We start from the raw sequence: 19840 nt of genomic DNA on the forward strand, positions 1-19840 counted from the left end.
ATGTGAAATGCCAGGCTGGAAGAAGCACAAGCTGGAATCAAGATTGCTGGGAGAAATATCAATAACCTCATATATGCAGATGACATCATCCATATGGCAGAAAGCAAAGAAGAACTAGAGAGTCTCTTGATGAAAGTGAAAGATAAGAGTGAAAAAGTTGGTTTAAAGCTCAACATTCAAAAAACGAAGATCATGGCATCTGGTCCCATCACTTCATGGCAAATAGATGGAGAAACAATGGAAACAGTGAGAGACTATTTTTTTTGAGCTCCAAAATCACTGTAGATGGTAACTACAGTCATGAAATTAAAAGACACTTGCTCCTGGGAGGAAAAGCTATGATCAACCTAGACAGCATGTTAAATGTAGAGACATTACTTTACCAACAAAGGTCCACCTAGTGAAAGCTACGGTTTTTCCAGTAGTCATGTATGGATTTGAGAGTTGGACTATAAAGAAAGCTGAGTGCTGAAGAACAGATGCTTTTGAACTGTGGTGTTGGAGAATATTCTTGAGAGTCCCTTGGACTACAAGGAGATCCAACCTATCAATCCTAAAGGAAATCAGTCCTGAATATTCATTAGAAGGACTGATGCTGAAGCTGAAACTCCAATACTTTGGCCACCTTATGGGAAGAACTGACTCATTGGAAAAGATGCTGATGCTGAGAAAGATTTAAAGTGGGAGGAGAAGGGGATGACAGAGGATGAGATGGTTGGATGACATCACCGACGTAATGGAAATGAGTTTGAGTAGGCTCCAGGAGTTGGTGATGGACAGGGAAGCCTGGTGTGCTGTAGTCCATGGGGTCAAAAAGAGTTGTACATGGCTGAGCAATTGAACTGAACTGAGGCTCTGTGAGGGTCGGGCTATGTCTCTCCATCAGACTGAAGGGTCCCAAGTGCAGGGACAATGTTCCTTTTTTATCTAAGGAATCTCTGGAGCTAGGAACCTCATCCTCTACTTTTCATATGTCCCAGAACCTGGTATGTGGGAGAAGCTTGGTTTATGGACCCAACTGACCCGGTGACCTCCTCACAGTCCTGCCTCTTTCCACTCTTGAAAGCACCACAGACAAGACGTCCTGACTGAAAGACTTTGCCATTTGCTGGCTGGCTGCCACCTCCCTTCAGGCCCAAGGCCAGGGCAATTACTGTGGCCAAGAGGAATTTCTGTGGCAGGAAGATACTTGGAAGGTCTCTGCAGGACTGGATTCTAGCCTCTGGGCTCCTATGTTACTCTTCCATCCAGTCCTGACCCTGCCCTTGCTTGCCAGTGCCAGCCTCAAGACTCCTGGGTTTGTGGTTTACCCTGGACCTCAGACTGAAGTAAGGGCAAAGAGCAGAGGAATGGGCATGTAAGAATCACAGAATCTTAGAGTTGGAAGCCACTCTGGAGGTGATTTTACCCATTTTTGTACCTGGGTCATTCATTCATTCATTTGATTGGCACTTAATGATGACTGTTCTGTGCCAGGCTTTGCTCTAGGCACTGGGTAAATAAGAATGAACAAAACAGACATGGTTCCTACCTTTACGAAACCAAGTGTCTGATGCTTGCGTGTGACAGTAACAGCCTCATTGAAGGTCATACAGATTCTGCAAAACCCCCATCGTTTTGCAGTTCTCTTTCCCAAGGCAACCCGTGTCAATTTTAGTCGGCTCTGAAAACCAAAATTTTCCTCTATTGACATAGTCAATGCCCTTTTCTTCTGTAATTTTACTCATTTCTCTGAGTCTGCTTTCAGATACAATCTCTCACTTTGATGGTGAATTTGTCTCCCTCTTTCTGTCCCTCCCTCCTTCTATCCTTCTCTCCTTCCTTCCTTTCTTATTTTTAGGCTATGTTTTTAGAGGTACCCAAGTTTAGGATTGTTGTATTTTCTTAAAGAACTCTTCTTTTCATCATTTTGTAACCTTTTTCTGATTGTATTGTTGCTTCATCACTTGTTCTTTTGGATAATGATTGATATTTTTTCCAGTCTCATTACTTTCAAACTTTCTGTGTTATGATATTTTAAGAGCTGTATTTCTTATTTGATCTTAGTATTTCTATCACTTAGAAGGTAATTTGAACCCTTTTCAATGATATTTATTATTGGAATGCAGTTGTTACTGATATATATTGATAGCTTAATGTTTTGGTTTTAATCTCTTAGCTTCTTTGCTTCTTTTCTGTCTTCTGTTATATTGCCTGAGTTTTTTTTTGGTCCATTTTTTTCTCTTCCACTGCAGATTTCGAACTTGCCAATCCCCACAACTGCCTGAGCCAATTCCTTGAAATAAATTTCTCTCTCTCTCTATAAACTCGTTGTGTTGTTTCTGTTACTCTGAAGAACCCTGACAAATATACCAGGTAAGGAGTGCAAATTTGGAGAACACTCTTGTATTTAGAGGTCATTTGAGGTTTTTTTTCGGGGAGGGGGGTAGTCTTTGTTTTTTTTACCTACAACTCTGGAACAAGACACGTGCCACTGGGGTTTTCCTGGGCCTGTGAATGGGGTTTAAATTGAAGCAATCATCCACTTAATGCTTCTAGAGTCTCTAGTACAGGACCCAAAGCTCCATCTTTTGCTCTTCTGCACGTGTTAAAACCCCAGCCTCTAAGCCTTGGTGTCAATATCTCTCTGGACCGTTGTGCATCAGCAAAGGTTGCCACTCTGACCAGAAGTTCCCTCTTTTTTCCCCTGGCATCTAGAATTCTTACTTTATTTTTATGAGTTAAGCTATATTTATTTTAAAACTTTTTTTTTTTTTTTGCTATATTTTACCAGCATTTTTATGGGCTCGTAGCAGAATTGGACGTTTATGTTATCTCATTCTGTAACGTTGCTGCAACCTGGAAACCCAGTAGCCCTTCAAGATGTTGAAGACAGCTCTTACGTTCCACCCTCAGGTTTTTTCTACCCTGTTGTCTTCACGCGATGAAGTGTCTTTTCCTGGTTGTACTTATGCTATTACAGTTTATTCATGTCTTTCTAAAGAGTAGGACCTTATACAGGCATGGGCTTCCTAGCTGTGGCCAGACCAAGAGGTCAGAGATGTTGCCACTCCATAGTCTAAACACAGTCCTCTCCAGGAGGTCTGAGGTCCCAGGGATTCTTTGGGCTAACTACAACACTACAGTGTTGGCAAAGAATAGGCTTACAAAAACCTGCATGGGGTGGAAAGAGAGTAAGAACAGCCATGAGAGGCTGGGAGGGTGCTGAAGAGTGAAATAGGATATGAGGGAGTTAAAACAAATGTGATATGGCTCTGCCCATGTATCCCTGCAGAGACATTCCACAGCCCTGTCTCGGGATCAGTGATGTAATAGCAGAAAACTTCAGGGGGACTGCCTCAGTGTTTTTTTAATTTATTTAGGTTATTATTTGCCCTTGGTCTGCTCTTTTTTTTCAGGCCTAGTTTTTTTTTTTTCCAGGCTGTTGTGTAAGTACCTTAAATCTCTGATTAGTAACCTTACTGTGTTCTGTTTGGTGTGCTTTGTTCTGATAAGCAAGGATTTTATAACTCCCAGGTCTTTTGTAGAAAGGCTGGGGAGCTGGGACCTCTAGTCAGATGGAGATAGTTGCTATGGAATATTCATTTGGTGGAGATCAGGAATCCTACTAGTTATCGCCTCAAAGTGGGGATGGGAGGAGAGGAGATGGGGGAAAGTAGGGCGGGGAGAGAGAGAGAGAGATTGATCTGGTAGAAAGAAACATACCATGTGACTTTTCTAAATTCCCTAACCTCTCTGGGTCTCAACTTCTTTATCTGTAAATAGAAAGTGTTGACTTTGATTCCCTTGTCTTAAATGATCTGAGCCCTGGTTCCTCTGGTGGAGAAAAGACAGGGATGCAGGGTCATGCTACTGGGAAGAGAAGACGCTGCATATCTTTCCTGTGTAGTTCCATGTCTCAGAAGGGCAGTTTTTAATTCCTGAAATAATAATCATAGCAAGCATTTATATGGTGCTCATGATAGTCCTGGGGCTTCCCTTGTGGCTCAGCAGTAAAGAATTCACCTGCAGTGCAGGAGGTGCTGGAGATGCAGGTTTGTTCCCTGGGTGGGGAAGATCCCCTGGAGGAGGGCATGGCAACCCACTCTCGTATTCTTGCCTGAAAAATCCCATGGACAGAGGAGCCTGGCAGGCTATGGTCCATAGGGTTGCAAAGAGTTGGACACAACTGAAGGAATTGAGCACGCACGCACACATGATGGTCCTGACGCTGTACTAAGCGCTTTACAAGTGCCTCTCATTTAACCCTCACAGCATCCCTATTGACCTAGTTACAGTTATTATATTCACGCTCGAAGTAAGAACAGAGATGTGGAGAAGTCAGGTAACTTGTCTAAGGTCACACAACTACAAGATGCTCGAGTGGGGATTCAAACACCAGCCACCCAGCTCCAGAGTTGGTGCTGGTAGCCCACACTTGTAAGAGCTAAGAGGCAGGGAGCTTAAGGAGTTCTGAGAAAGCCAGAAAGATATATTCAAAATCCTTGGAAAAAAAGAAAGAATAAAGGACAGAGAGCATGGAAGGGAGGATTTGACTTAGTCATGGTGGAAAGGCTTGGCATCTGCTGAGCTGATATCTGGAGGATAAGATGAAAGGAGAGGGAAGAGCCTGGTAGGGTGCTGCTGCTGCTGCTGCTGCTAAGTCGCTTCAGTCGTGTCCAACTTTGTGTGACCCCATAGACGGCAGCCCACCAGGCTCCCCCGTCCCTGGGATTCTCCAGGCAAGAACACTGGAGTGGGTTGCCATTGCCTTCTCCAATGCATGAAAGTGAAAAGTGAAAGTGAAGTCGCTCAGTCGTGTCCGACTCTTAGCGACCCCATGGATTGCAGCCCACCAGGCTCCTCCATCCATGGGATTCTCCAGGCAAGAACACTGGAGTGGGTTGCCATTTCCTTCTCCAATGCATGAAAGTGAAAAGTGAAAGTGAAGTCGCTCAGTTGTGTCTGACCCTCAGTGACCCCACGGACTTCCAGCCTTCCTGACTCCTCCATTCATGGGATTTTCCAGGCAAGAGTACTGGAGTGGGGTGCCATCGCCTTCTCCGCCTGGCAGGCAGAGGGATCCAAATATGCTGATGGAATACAGTGTGGTCAAAGTTCTGTGTGTCTGCAGTTCAGGGAGTGAGGAGAAGGGGGGCAAACTATGCCCACGGGAGGTGAGTGGGGCCAGCCCAGAGGGCTCCTGTATCTCTGTTTCAGGGTTTCTCTAGCTCAGCACTATTGACATTTGCCTCTGTGCTCAGTCGCGTCCAACTCTTTGCAACCCCATAGACAGGAGCCTACCAGGCTCCTCTGTCCATGGGATTCTCCAGGCAAGAATACTGGAGTGGGTTGCCATTTCCTTCTTCAGGGGATCTTCCTGACCCAGGGATCAAACCCACTTCTCCAGCGTCTCTTGCATTCGCAGGCAGATTCTTCACCACTGAGCCGCCAGGGAAGCCACTATTGACAGTTGGGGCTGCATCAGTCTTTGTGGTGGGAGCTTCCTGTGCTTTGCAGGATGTTTAGCAGCACCCTTGACCTCTACCCATTAGATGCTAATAGAATGCTCACCCTTGCCCAAACTGTGATAATCAAAAATGTCTCCAGAAATTGCCAAGTGTCCCCTGGAGGGCAAAACTGGCCCTAGTTGAGACACCCTGGATTAGATGTCTCTCTCTTCAGTATCTGCCTCTCCTCATTGCCTATAAGCTGGGCCCCCTGAATCATGGGATCACTTTCTATACATGACTGAGTCTCTTTGATCAGGTCATAGCCAAGCTTGACAGGGTAGGTGCTGCCTCCCAGAGACTGTCCTTGGAAGTTGTCATGTTCCAGTAGAGATAGCATCGGCAGAGTGGACAATGCTTAAATTAGGGCACTGGAAAACTGAAGAACTACATCAGATTCAGAGGAGAAACAAAGGGGGTTCTCTATAAGTAGGTCCTCTAGAGTTTCAATACAACCTGATACTTTCCTAGTGGGTCCCGTCCTCTTTCCACCCAAACCAATGTGACTGTGTAGAGCTTAACAAAGCAGGCCTTTTATGAAGAAAATTACCTTAAATCAAAAAGAATAGGAACAAGATCCTTGGCATTAATGGTAATAATACCCAGATTCCTGCAAAGGGCTAAAATATTGCTACTTTAGTCACTCGTTGTGGGAATTGTACTTTTCAAACTCAATATGAAGTTCTCCTGGAACTTTTTGTCATGTGTTTTCTGTGGCTGCCAAGTAACTGAGGGAGAAGGTGAAAGGGTTGTTTTGTCTAGTACATTTCTTCTATCATCAGGAAAATGAAGTTCTAGACAGTCTGCCTTTTTCCTTTGTACTTTTTTAAACGGTTTGAAGATGTTGCAAATACTACAGCCTGGTCTAATTGAGGTACCCCCAAAGCATGACCCTTATCCAGGGTCCATCCTGACCCTTTCATCTTTTTGTTGTAGGAATTCTCTGATTTCTCTTGCCCTCAACCTGGAGGACTCTCAAAAGGTGACACAATTTGATTAAAAATCATATTACCAGAAAGAGTATCCACAAAGAAAACTGTGTGTGAGCATTTTCTACATTTCTCGGTCTGTTCCACTAATTCTCTGAATTGCGACTGCCCCTAACCTCTTTCAGAACTCCTGAGCCCTAGCCTAGAGGCCAGCCCCTCAGAGAAGACCCAGCTCAGAACATGCACCTTGTCTCTTAGCCTGGAGGTCATGTGGGGCTGATCTGGGCTAGGAGGTAGAATTGTTTCCCCAGGTCATAAGTAACTTCTATTTATCCATCTCTCCTGCTGAATCATTACCCGTGTTTCACAGTCAGAAAGGTAGGCAGAGTGGTCAACCCAAAATTATAGTTAGACTTGAGGCAAAAAGCCTAAAATGCCAACAATTGCAATAATAGTGGTGTTTGTTGAGTAGTTGCTACTAAGTTAGCCTTATGTTAAGTACCCTGTACATATTATCTCATTTAATTATTACCTCACCTCCATGAGATAAGCACTATTACTGTGCTCCATTTACAGATGAGAACACTGAGCTTAAAAAAATAAATTATTGACTTCCCTGGAGTCCAGTGGTCAAGATTCTGAGCTCCCAGTGCAGGGGGCATGAGTTCAATCCCTGGTCAGGGAAGATCCCACACACCACATGGCATTGCCTCCCCCGCCAAAAAAAATTATTTGCTCATACTCACGCAACTTCTAAACAGTAGAGTCTGGGCATTCAGAGACCAAGTATTACTTGTACCTTCTCCCCTTTGCTGCCTCTCTTGACCCTTCTGGAGACTTTGTGAAGACATATGAAGGGGGTTGTTGGTGTTCCCAAAGACCTCCACCTTTGGGACACATGTAAACCTTGAGAAAGCCAGATATAAATATTTCTGAAAAAGTTGATCTCATGCATGGCTTTTGAGCTATACCACGTTAAGCATGTTCCCTGCCTCCTATTTAAAATAAAATATATAGATATTAAAGAAAGGCTTTATAGTTATAAATATCAGTTTCATTGATCACCTTCTTTATCATCTTTATGGATACTATTTATAAAGACAGTATGGATCTTTACCACTTGAGATCATGATAACCTAAGGTGATTTCTCTGGGCTTTGGTTTCCTTATTTGTAAATGACATGGACAACTTGATCTTTATAATCTCTTTTGACTCTATGCTTGGGTGTATATATACACACATGTATCTAGAAGCCTATTTAAAGACCTGGAATCCCTTACATGAGGTGTCAATTATGTCCCACTGGCTCCTATAGTGTAGAATTCTGGTTCCAGTGGCAAATCACTACTCTTGAGGATTTGCAACTGCAGTCATCTAAGCAACTGGCCTCTTGGCCCAGGAGGATGTTGTTTATACACAGTCCCCAACTCGCACTGTCTCAGGATCTAAAAACAGTGAAGGATATAAAGCAAACCAGCTGGTTTGCTCGAGGGAGTGCTCGCCTCCCTAGAAGTATTTGAATCAGTCTTCTCTGCAGGCAGAGGATGGAATTAAACCATCTTCCATGAACCAGAGCTGAAATGTGCACCGGAAGGCCTGCTACTGGAGTTACCATTCTGTGAATTTCCCTGGGGCCCGGTTGCCGTGAGGAAGGTTCAAGGGAGGAGGCACATGAAACCCAGACTGAGGGGAAGCTGGAAGGGTGATTCAACCTAGTTAATCCTGAGAGTGCCCTGTCCCCGAAAGGTAGGCACCTCACAAAGCTCAGCAGTAGTGATCTCACCTGTAGTAAAGAAGGATCCAGGGGAGGAAGCATCAGCTTATCTGGGCATGTTCACAGTATGAGAGAAACTCTGCCACAGTGTTGGAGTGACCAAGGGCTTCCTGGGTGGCTCAGGGGTAAAGAATCTGCCTGCCAATTACAGGAAATGTGGGTTTGATCCCTGGATTGGGAAGATACTCTATAGGAGGAAAGGACTACCCACCCCAGTGTTCTTGCCTGAGAAATCCCATGGACAGAGGAGCCTGGTGGGCTTACAGTCCTTGGGTTCACAAAAGAGTTGGACATGATTAGCAACTAAATGAGGAATGACCAAGGTGGGAGTGGGAAGGCACGTCACTTATTGTCCAAACAATACTGACATAGAAGAGGGAAGAAGGAAAGGAAAGAGTAGTGGAAAGATCTAATATTGCTATAAGTCAAAACCATGGCGTTACAATCAGAGGCAAACTTTGATAAAGATTGAAAAGAGTTTATTGCGTGGTACAGAGGAGATACATCACCTACATCCTGTGGGCCAAATATGGCCTGTTGACCTTTTCTGCAAATACAGTTTATTGGCTATTGACTAGGGCGGCTTTTGTTTTACAGTGGCAGAGCTGAGCATTTTCGACAGGAATTGTATGGCGTACAAAGCCTGACATATTTACTATCTAGTCTTTCACAGAAAATGTTTGTTGACTCATGATGTAGCAGAAAGAACACATTGTTCTAAGTCCTGGGTCCACCACTTTGAATCCACACTAGCTTTTATAATCTAATTTTCAGAGTTTAATTTCTCATCTGTGAAATGGGGTACTATATGATAGAGTGCCAACTAACCACTTAACTCAGTAATTATGATCATTTATGATGCTGAATAAAATAGTGAATGTGAAATGCATGCTAAGTTGTAAAGAATTATACACATACTAAATATTATTAGGGTTGTTTTAGGAGTATCTGGCAAAAGAGAGGAGTCAAAGAAAGTTGTTTTTTCCTGAACAGAGGTAAAGAACAAATACTAAGTGATTGCAAAGCACACATGAGCCTTTTTGTTTGTGTCAGTTACCGTGTGGTTCTGAAACAATCTAAACTAGATTATTAAAGTTATGGAGAAAGAAGTAAAAACCACAGGCTTGATGATAAATTGAAGAAATCTTTTTGGTGTGAAGTACAACAGTGTATTATGGCCACCAGATGGGAAGGCAGAGTGGGACTTTGGGAAAGGAAGAATAAGAGGACAAATCCAGGTAATAGTGCATGGAGTAGCTTTATACTAACAATTATACATTGTTTATCTGAAATTCAAATCTAGCTGGACGTCCTGTGTTTTTACTTTCTCTATCTGGCACCCAGTCCCCCACACAGTGTAGTTCTGGTGGGGCAGCTGATCATAGAGCTCTGCTCGCTGGTCACAAAGATTGTGCAGATTCTAGGAAACTGAATCTTTAGCAGAGATGAATAAGGATAGAGCTGATCATCTGATGGCAATATTCTAGAAAGACCGTCAGAGTTGCTTTGTTTCATATGGGTAGTTTAGCCCTTCTTTTAATCTACCCCTTTCTGTTTCTTAAACCAGAGTTGGTTTCTGTTGTCTGCAGTCAAAGAGCCCTAACCTATATACATACATACACACACTCCAGATAGTTTCCAACAAAACTGCTGTGAGGATGGGTGGCTGGTAAAGTTGAGGGCTGATGAAAAGATTAACTAGGGACAGCTTTCTGACGGAGGATCTGGACAAAGGCAGAGTGGAGTAGGCAGGCAAAGTGCACTCTGGACCCAGAATCTGGCGAGTGTTTACATTTGCTGTCCTGTATAGCAACAGGGAGCTACTCAGGGCTCTTAAGAAAGGGAAGGATGTGATAAAAATGACATTTGATTTAAAAAATTATTTCCAAAGCTGGCTTTTAAGGGTTTTGCCTGGATAAGACGGCCAGCAGGAAAGCTGGCTGGAGGCCTGTTCTCATGGTCCCATAGACTGGGGGTCTCAGGCCCAGGTGGGGGTGGGGCAGTGAAATAGAAGGGCATGGGGAGAGAAAACGGTGAGAATCAGCTCAGAGGAGATGCCTGGATTTTAGTGACTTTTTGATCATGGGGATCATCCAAGTGAGAGAAGGGAAGAGCTCCAACTGCGTCATGAATGACAGTTACTGTGCCTGGGCGCTGCCCTGACTGTGGGCTTCCCAGGACCAGGGGCTGCAGGGCAAGCCTGTGAGGAGGGAGGGCGGCGGAAAGGAGCTGCTCTTTAGGTCGTGGGGCCCATTCTTCCAGTTGGCTCGGAGTCCCCACCCTGGGGGAGGGATGTGGTGAGAGTGGAGCCCATCCAGCAGAAAGTGACAGGGATGATTAAAGGGATGGAAAATCAGGCCCATGAAGAAAGGTTAAAGGGACTGCCGCTATTTAGCCTGGAGAAGCGAGGCGGCGACGTAAGAGGTCCCAAGTCCATGCACGGTTATTAATAGACGCGTGCTAGGCAGCTGCCGGCGCAGGCGGGCAGGCAGCACCCCTGAAGCCAGCAGGCACCTCCGCAGGCGGGGGAGGCGGGCGGGCTCCCGAGGGAGGCCGCCCCGTAATTATAAAGGCTCTTTTGTGGTCTCTGAAGTGCCCTCTCCCCTCCTCTTTGTTTTTGGCATCTGTCATTACGCTGTGCAAACCACAGCCGGGCCCCCTGACGGCCCCAATATCTGCTTTCCTGCCCACTCGGAAGGTAATGTGGCTATAAAATTGACGAGTTAGATAAATACGCGCACAAAGGGTGGACTGTGTCTAGCTCCGCGGAGCATTCTGCCTGCTCTCCCCACCCAGCCGGGATAAATCGTCCTGTCTCCGGTCCTCCCATCACCCCCAGCCTGTTCTAGTCCATCCGGGCTCCTTCTGCCGGACTGCCCCCCACCCCTGCCCCCCAGAGTTCAGATTTGCCCTGCCTCCCTGTCTCATTTGTCACTTTGGCAACTTGAGAAGTCTTCTGTTTCTTCCCAGGTCAAATCGGTTTCATTTCGCTTTTCTTTCTTTAAATGTGAAACTTCTCAGCAGGTCAGCCTGTTGCTCTGTGGGCCTGGCTGTGGCATCAGGCAACCCGGCCAGACTGTCACAACCTCTCCCGGACGAGGCCAAGGGCCCCTGGGTCTTGGCCACATCAGGTCCCTGCTAGGGCGACCCAGGGACTCAGTGTGGAGACTGTATTTTCCCGGTGAATATGGAAGAGAGATAGTCATGGAAGGAAGGTCCATTATGACACATTTAGACACTTCAGAATTGGAGCTGAGGGTTGGGTGGGGGATCTGAGGAGGAGAGAGCAGGAAATGGATATTAGCCAGAATGTACTGATGGACCAGATAAAACTGATGGAATCTGGCTTTCAAAAAGTCCAGAACTAAAACATCTTTGGTTCTGGTTCCCTGTGTTCTAAAGGGAGAGGGTCAGTGACTCATTTGGCTGCTAGCACAGTTCCCAGAGTAGGTGAAAAGAAAGAGGAGGTCACACTCCCACCAAGGGGTTCTGTCAGGACTTAGACCCTACCAACTGCCTTTAGCCTCAACAGAAATCACATTCAGAACTGAGAAGCTCCTCGGGCGGCTGAAGGCATCAACCTGGATGGAGAAGGGATGGAGAGAAGCAGGCACGAAGGTTGCCCCACGGAGGATTCCTGGGACCAGCCGAGCCCTTCCCTAAACAAGAGAAGATACTCTGTCCTTTTCCTCTTGTGGTTGTGGGGATGTCCAAAGGGCAGGTCTGGCGCTATTGACCCCTGGGTGGGGACCAGGATGAGCACCTGGGGTCCTGAGACGGCAATTAAGTTGACGGGCTTTAGAACCAGGCAGAACTGCCCCACCATTCTCCAGCTGTCATTGCCCCCGTCCTCATCTGTGAAATGGGCATGACCACAGTGGCTACCTTCTAAGGCTACTGTGGATGTTGAACAGTACTCAGCATGCTTGACATGGAGTGGACACTCAATCCACATCAGCTACAGTTGTAATAACTTATTGTTATTGTGATCTGCTGGGTGGAATTGATGGAGCAGACGAAGGGCTGTGAACAGGAAGCACTAAACTTCTGAAACTGGATTACTCCTCCTTTAAAGGCCACCCTCTGCCCAATACTAGCCCCCTGCAGGTCCATGACAGTGGCCAGCTCCACAGGGATCAGCTGCCCGCCTTTTGCAGGGCACAGGCATCCTTGATTCTACAAAAAGCCGTGCCATCTCTGTGCTTGATTCTGCTGGAAAAATCGGAACAATCCCTATTATTTTCGGTTCCCAGACCTTGAATGTGTCAGGCTTCAGGTTCACTTCCTACATCTCTCTCCATCGCAGGATCTGCAAGTAATTTAACCTTGTTTTCACAGAGCGCAAAGACGTTCCGCTTGTTTACACTGGAGACAAATTTCCCTCAATTGACGCAATCCTATTGATTAAATAATGACTTTCTTCCTCATTTAAAGGTAATTTCGGTTGGTATCATGACATGGAGGAGGAAAGTGAATGCCTTTTCTGTCCTGCTGTATGAAGGGCAAGCTGTGAGGGTAGACTCCCACTGCTCTGGGCAGCACCTTCTCGTTTTTCCCACCTGTTCTCAAGTATTTGTGCTAGACCAGTGCAAGGATCCTGTGAGGAGGTTGTCTAAACGTGAGCAGATACTGATCAGAGACATTAAAGAGCCTGCATTTGTTTGGCAACGGATGTCAGGGCTGGGGCAGAGTAGAAGCTCCTTTGTTTCAAAAATGGATTTGAGGCAGGAGGGGGGTGGGTGAAATGGATGAAGAAAGTCCAAAGGTACAAAATAAATAAAAGGTTTTAAAATAAATAAGTCACGGGGATGTCATGTATGGCATGGTGACTGTAGTTAATAATACATCCTGCATGTCTGAAATTTCCTAAGACAATAAATCATAAAAGTTCTCATCACAAGAAAACATTTTATAACTATATGGTGCCAAATACTAACAGACTTATTGTCATGAGCATTTCACACTATATACAAATATTGAATCATTATGTTGTACAACTGAAACTAATATAATGTTCCATGTCAATTATACCTCAATAAAATGAAAGAAAATGAAACAAATTTTAAAATGGATTTGATTTGCTTTCAAGATTTTTTTTTTTTTAATTGGGGTATAATTTACACTGCTGTGTTAGTTTCAGGTATATAGTAAGGTGAATCTATTATATATATGTATATATTAAATGAATCTGTTTTACATGTATATATGTGCACAGATACACACACACACACATATATATACCCACTCTTTTTGAGCTTCATTGAGTAGAGTTCCCTGGACTATATACAGTAGGTCTTTATTAGTTATGTATTCTATATATAATAGTGTATATGCGTCAATCCCAATCTTCCAGTTTATCCCTCCCCTCCCCAGTAATCATAAGTTTATTTTTTACATCTGTAAATCTGCTTGCCTCTATTTCTGTTTTGTAGTAAGTTTGTTTATAGCTTTTTTTTTTAAAGATTCCACATAAAAGTGATATCATGTGATATTTATCTTTCTGACTTATCTCACTAAGTATGACAATCTCTAGGTCCATCCATGTTCTGCAAATGGGATTACTTTGTTGTTTTTATGGGTGAGTAATATTCCATTATATGTGTGTGTGTGTCCATTCCTCTGTTGATGGACATTTAGGTTGCTTCCATGTCTTGGCTATTGTAAATAGTGCAGCAGTGAACAGTTGGGTGCATGTATCATTGTGCTGCGATTCATGGGGTCGCAAAGAGTCAGACACGACTGAGCGACTGATCTGATCTGATCGTTTCAAGTTATGTTTTTCTCCAGATATATGCCCAGGAGTGGGATTGCTGGATCCTATGGTAGCTCTATTTTCTGTTTTTTTTTTTTTTTTTATGGACCCTCCATAGTGTTCACCATAGTGGCTGTACCAGTTTGCATTCCCACCAACAATGCAGGAGGTTTCCCTTTTCTTCAAACCCTCTCCAGCATATACTATTTGTAGATGTTTTGATGATGGCCATTCTGACCCTTGTGAGGTGATAACTCATTGTAGTTTTGGTTTGCGTTCCTCTAATAATTAGTGATGTTGAATGTCTTTTCATGTGCTTTTTAACCATCTGTATGTCTTCTTTAGAGAAATGTCTGTTTAGATCTTGCACCAGTTTTTGATTGGGTTTATTGATATTAAACTTTATTTATGTATCTTGGCTGTGCTGGGTCTTTGTTGCTGCACTGGCTTTTCTCTAGTTGCAGCTAGTGGGGGGCTACTGTCTCGTTATGGTGTTCAGGCTTCTCACTGTGGAGGCTTCTCTCGCTGCAGAGCACAGGCTCTAGGCACTTGGGCCTCAGCAGATGCAGCACATGGGCTCAGTAGTTGCAACTCCTGGGCTGTAAGAGCACAGGCTCAATAGTTGTGGCACACAGGCTTAGCTGCTCTGCGGCACATGGGATGCTCCCGGACCAGGGATCGTACCTATGTCTTCTGCATTGACAAGTGGATTCTTTGACCATGTAGTCACCAGGGAAGCCCTGTTTTATTGATATTGAGCTTCATGAGCTGTTTGTATATTTTGGAGATTAATCTCCTGTTGATTGCTTTGTTTGCAAATATCTTCTCCCAGCTTTCAACAGTATTAACATTGAATAAACTAGGACCTCCACATATACTGTTTTTCAAGATCATATCACATGACGTTCAGGACATGTCATTTGAAAGAAAGATTTAAAATCAAAGGGAAGGGGATGTCATACGATATAAAGGACTCCACACATAAGGGACCTAGAGATTGTCATATTGAGTGAAATGTCAGACAGAGAAGGAGAAATATTGTATGACATCCTTTACATGTGGAATCTAAAAAGAAATGATACAAAGGAACTTACAAAACAGAAAGAGACTCACAGACTTAGAGAACAAACTTGTGGTTGCTATGGGGAAGGTTGGGGGGAAGGGATTAGGGCGTTTGGGATGGACATGTACACACAGGTATATTTAAAAGGGATGACCAACAAGGACCTACTGTATAGCACAAGGAACTCTGTTCAATGTTATGTGGCAGCCTGGATGTGAGGGGAGTTTAGGGGAGAATGGATGTATGTATACTTATGGCTGTGTCCCTTTGCTGTTCATCTGAAACTATTGCAACATTGCTTGTTAACCGACTGTACTTCAATACAAAATAAAAAGTTGTTTTTTTTTTTAAAGGGAAAGGGAAAAAAAAAAAGAGAAAGGAAGCATTTACATCAGGAAGAACAGCTGAGAACAGTGCATGCAAAAGAGGTGCCAAGATGCTGGTGGTCAAAGAGAGTTGGGTGCTCTTAGCTGAGCCCCTTAACTCCATCTGGGCCCAGATTCCTCATCAGTAAAATCAGGGCAGTTGGATCAGGTGATTTCTAAGGCCCGCATTCCCTTCAATGTTCTGTGATACAAAGAAAACTGGAGACTTTGTTATTATTATTTTCTTGCATTCCAGGTCCTTCCACCATGTATTCCAATAAGGCTATGTCCAAAGGATGCTGTCTGGGGTGATGGGACCTCTCTCCCATTGTCTTTCTGTGACTAGTCTCTCATAAGGCCAGGAGATACTTGGCTGACTTAGGAGTCGCACAGGATGATGTGTCGAATGTGACTGAGCAGGAGAGAGAGGGAGATGGAAAAACCAGAATCAGTTTGGTGAGTCTTAGGATCCAGGCCACCTCTGTCTAGGAAGGATGGCCTGAGGGTCAGCTCAGCTCCTTCTTGGGGTGGAGGGAGTTGAGGCTGAGGAAGGAAGAGAGAGCCTCCAGGCCTCCCAATTCCATTCTTCAAAAATGATGCGCCTTAGGAGTTCTCCGACACTTCCTGTGGACAGACCCTGTCTCCAGAGCTAAATTGTCACCACCTGGGAAGGCCTGTGTCTTCTCCAGAACTTGGTGTGGTCTGAGCTCATGGGGACACAGGTGAGTATAGCCTTCCAACCCTAGAAAAGAGTGCTTCAGGTAGTCCTGAGCTGCCCAGTTCTGGAAGGATTTGGGGATGCTTACTGTCAATGGTTACTGGCAGAGAGGGTGTCTGGGAGTGGGAGGTAAGAGGGTTTGGAGACTGTACCCGCCCCCCCCCCATGTAATAAACATTCATTTACCCAATGGCTGTGAGGTCCAAAGCCAGGGCACTCCACCTGTACTATTTCCTTCCGTTCTGACAACTGACCTCTGAGGGAGGCATTGTGGTCCCATTAGATGGATGAAGAAACCGAGGCTCAGAAGAGTTGGTCATGTCCCTGACAGAGATGCAGCAGGGGGTGGCAGAGTCAGTCCAGTCTGCTCTCTGCCTCCCATTAGAGGACCTTACGTTGGGCTGTGCAGAGCAATGGGCTATAGTTCTCAATCTGACTCTTGCTGGCTGTGTGGCTTAAACGAGTTACCCGACCTCTCTGAGTTGCAGTTTCTCCATCTGTTGAAGAGTTATACCTAATTTTGAGGGTGGTCATGAAACATAAAGTGGTACCATATGAAGATGTCTAAAACAGGGCTAGCCATGGAGCAGGTCATGTACATGGCTGCTTTCTTCCTCCTGCTTCAAGCTGATGTGGTTTTGTGAAGTTGACTGAATAATCAGTCTTACTCAGTTTGGGATTTTCAGGGTCTAGCAGAAAGCCAGGCATGGCATAGACACGTAATAAATATTTGTTGAATGAATGGATACACAGCACCTGTATCTGCTGATGCTAGTCACCTAGACACTTAGAAACTTCTGAACAGATGGATTTGTGACTTTTCATCTGAATGTTGGATGCCATCCTAGAATATAAGCAGTAAAAATGATCCAAAACATAGAAACATGAAATCAGTCTGGTCTTACTGGTGCAGATTCATTGGGAGAAATGTGTGAATCAGGGAAAGTCTGCACTGGGCTATATTGAAAGCAAAGTGATTTGTTATTTTCAAATAACTCCAGCCCTGTCCCCAGCTTTATTTATTTACCACCCATCCATCCATTCATCCAATCATTCAACAGAGACCTGGGGGGGCTTTTAGGGCCTCCTTTAATAAACAAGGAAGAAAGATTATCTGGAGCATGTCGATTATTTGTAGATAAATAGAAGCTTCCAAACTGCTTATGGGAGCTTGGAAACGGTTTTTTCTCAAGTGTTTTAGACATTCCTCCCATATCCTACACGCACAGTTTCTGTGCACCATCTCTGGAGAATCTTTATGTTAATTTACAGTCATAATCTTATCTGCTAAGGCAGTGGAGAGGCTGGGAGCATCTGTCTGTTGTGTGTAAGTGCGTCTGAAAGAGGAAGCACTAATGCAGGGGGAGTCTCATTCTTGAGCTTGAAAATGACCAAAAATGAGATAAGGACTTACAGGAGCAAGTGTGTGTTTTGCTTCCCTGTGTTCGTGCAATCACTTTGGTGATTTTCAATCTACCTATCCCTAGCAGCCCAGAATCTTTCTTCTAATTTGTTGGCTCCTTCTAATATTCCATGGATCAAAAAATGTAATGATGATAATAAAAGCCAAACCGAAACAAAAGAAAACTTGAGAGGTCAGCTTGTTAGAACTGTTTGTGAAGCAAGAGTTACAAGGATCTGAATGCGTTTGAGGGGACGTTCGGTGAGCACAGGACATGACCTTTGGCACCTGGACTTTGGTTCTGCGCTGGCTATTGGGGGCCTACTCTACTTCTGTGTTCTTGACTGCAAGCTGATTTCAGATTGGTGAGACATTAGTGCGTGTGTGTCTTACGATGGTAATCTGGTGGCATCCCTCTGAGGTAGGGAAGTTGGCTTCATTTTCCAGCAGAGGGGATCGAGAGGGAGACAGTGGGCGTGTGGCTCTACATGAGGCAAGGCCCTCAGGACCACGCTGAGTGAGATGGTGAGTTGCTACGTTTGTTTGCAAACGCCCACGCTGACTAACTCACCTATCATAATCTGGAAGCTGAGTTTTTTAGTACTTTGATCAGAGCTGCTGATTTCTTGATCTCTTGCAGAGAGCTTCTGGGAGATTCTGGGGTCAGAGGAGGAGAACTCAGTTAGGACTCAGACGTCAAACTTGCAGACTGGATCTAGCCCTGTGTGATTGCTTAACTCCTCTGAACCCTGACTGCAAAGCACGAGGGCTTTGTTTAAACCTGACATTTGCTATGATCTCTCTAATAACCTGTGTATCTTGGATTGACCATCTACAGGACTGGTGAAAATGGCTATGGAAGGACAGCCCACCTTCCTGGGGGGTGGGGGGGAAGATGGCTGGGGAGCTGGCCGTCCCCACAGCATCATGGCAGTATGGCATTGTGACCACAAGGTGGGCTTACATCAGGGACTTCCTGCACTATCCCTTGGCATGTGCCTGGGGTTCCAGGAGGACTCGGATGGGACGGGAGGGGCATCAGTTCTTTAGGTCCATGCTTCATTCCCCTTGGCATCCCCATTCGTCTCTGTCTTTATCCTCCTCAGCCTCTCCCGGCTGGAGTCACCATCAGCAGGCACGTCCTGTTCTGCAGCCAATTCTGACCAAGGCAGGAAATGGATGTGGAGCCTCAGCCTGCCACTGTGGGGAGGAGGGGGCTGGAATTTGGTCTCATGTTTTCAATCAGTAACAATCGTGCCTTGGTTAAACCTCAGAGGCGACGGTGCTACCACTGCTCAAAGCTGATAGTCGTGTTCCTCAGATGTGGGATCCAAAGGCTTAGGCACAACTCGCAGGCTCCTGGGTGCCTTCCTCCTGCTCTCCACTCTCCTTTGCTCAAATCCAAATGAGGACTGGGTGTGTCAGAGGCAGGCTGGCTGCCTGGACAGCACCCAACTTCCAGAATTTCTTACGCATCCCCATCCCCCATGGCATCAGCAGCCATTCCCAAATTCGCAATGGTTTGGTCTACTATTCCAGACCCTGCCCCCTCTTCCTTGAGACTCAGCCTGAGGCTGGGGTATCTCCCCCAGCAGCCTACTGCCTAGGGTCCCACTGGGGATGGACAGCACAGGGTTCCCCCAGTGCTTGGACTCTGCTGGTGTCTCCTCTTGTCTCAAGGGCGCCAGACCCTCAAATGTCATCTGCAAGAACCTATCAATGGACCTACAGTGTAACTAATATCTGCTAAGCCACAACCTTGGCAAAGGTAATATGAGAAAGGTTGTAGAGATGGGAGCGTTTGGTGTCTAAAGAGCAGAACTGAAAATGGAGAAGCCGGGGAGGGTATAGAATTTGTCAGGGTGTCTGTCCAGACGTGGGTGAACGTTGATTGTAGACAACAGTGCCAGACCCCAGACAGAGGGGAACAGGGGTCACTGCAAATGGTCCTAGGAACGTGCACTGCCTGGCCTCAGATTCTCTGCTCCTAAGAGCAAGTCCCAGCCCCTGCTGGCCACAGGGAGTCCCCCCACTCCACCACCACCCCCTAGGGTTCACAGTGGCTTACCAGTCCAGATCCCCCTGAGTCTGCTACTTGACTGAGAGAGCCAGGCTGAGTGCCCCTTTCCTGAATGTGTTGGGAAAACAGAGCTTCAGAGCACTAGAGGAGGATTCCTGTGGCCTGCCAAGTCCTCTGCTTGTCTCTACCCTACAGGCAGAGGTGGCTCCCTACCCCCACTCCCTCAGGGGCCTGGCCTCAAACAAAGGGGACAGAACTGAGTGCAAATCCAGGAAGCCTCTTCACTCCCCGCCCAGTGCCTCCATCATCCCCATGTTACATGCCCTG

The 19840-nt window shown here is 45.5% G+C and overlaps 1 pseudogene; it reads right to left on the minus strand.

Annotated features, from left to right (window-relative positions):
* Positions 1-18712: 18712 nt before the first annotated feature.
* On the minus strand, positions 18713-18796 carry LOC147363448 (U4 spliceosomal RNA; annotated as a pseudogene).
* Positions 18797-19840: the final 1044 nt, after the last annotated feature.

Source organism: Bos grunniens, chromosome 11, assembly GCF_055505025.1.
Source record: "Bos grunniens cultivar Pamir isolate PY7600 chromosome 11, Bosgru_T2T1.0, whole genome shotgun sequence".
Taxonomy (NCBI): domain Eukaryota; kingdom Metazoa; phylum Chordata; class Mammalia; order Artiodactyla; family Bovidae; genus Bos; species Bos grunniens.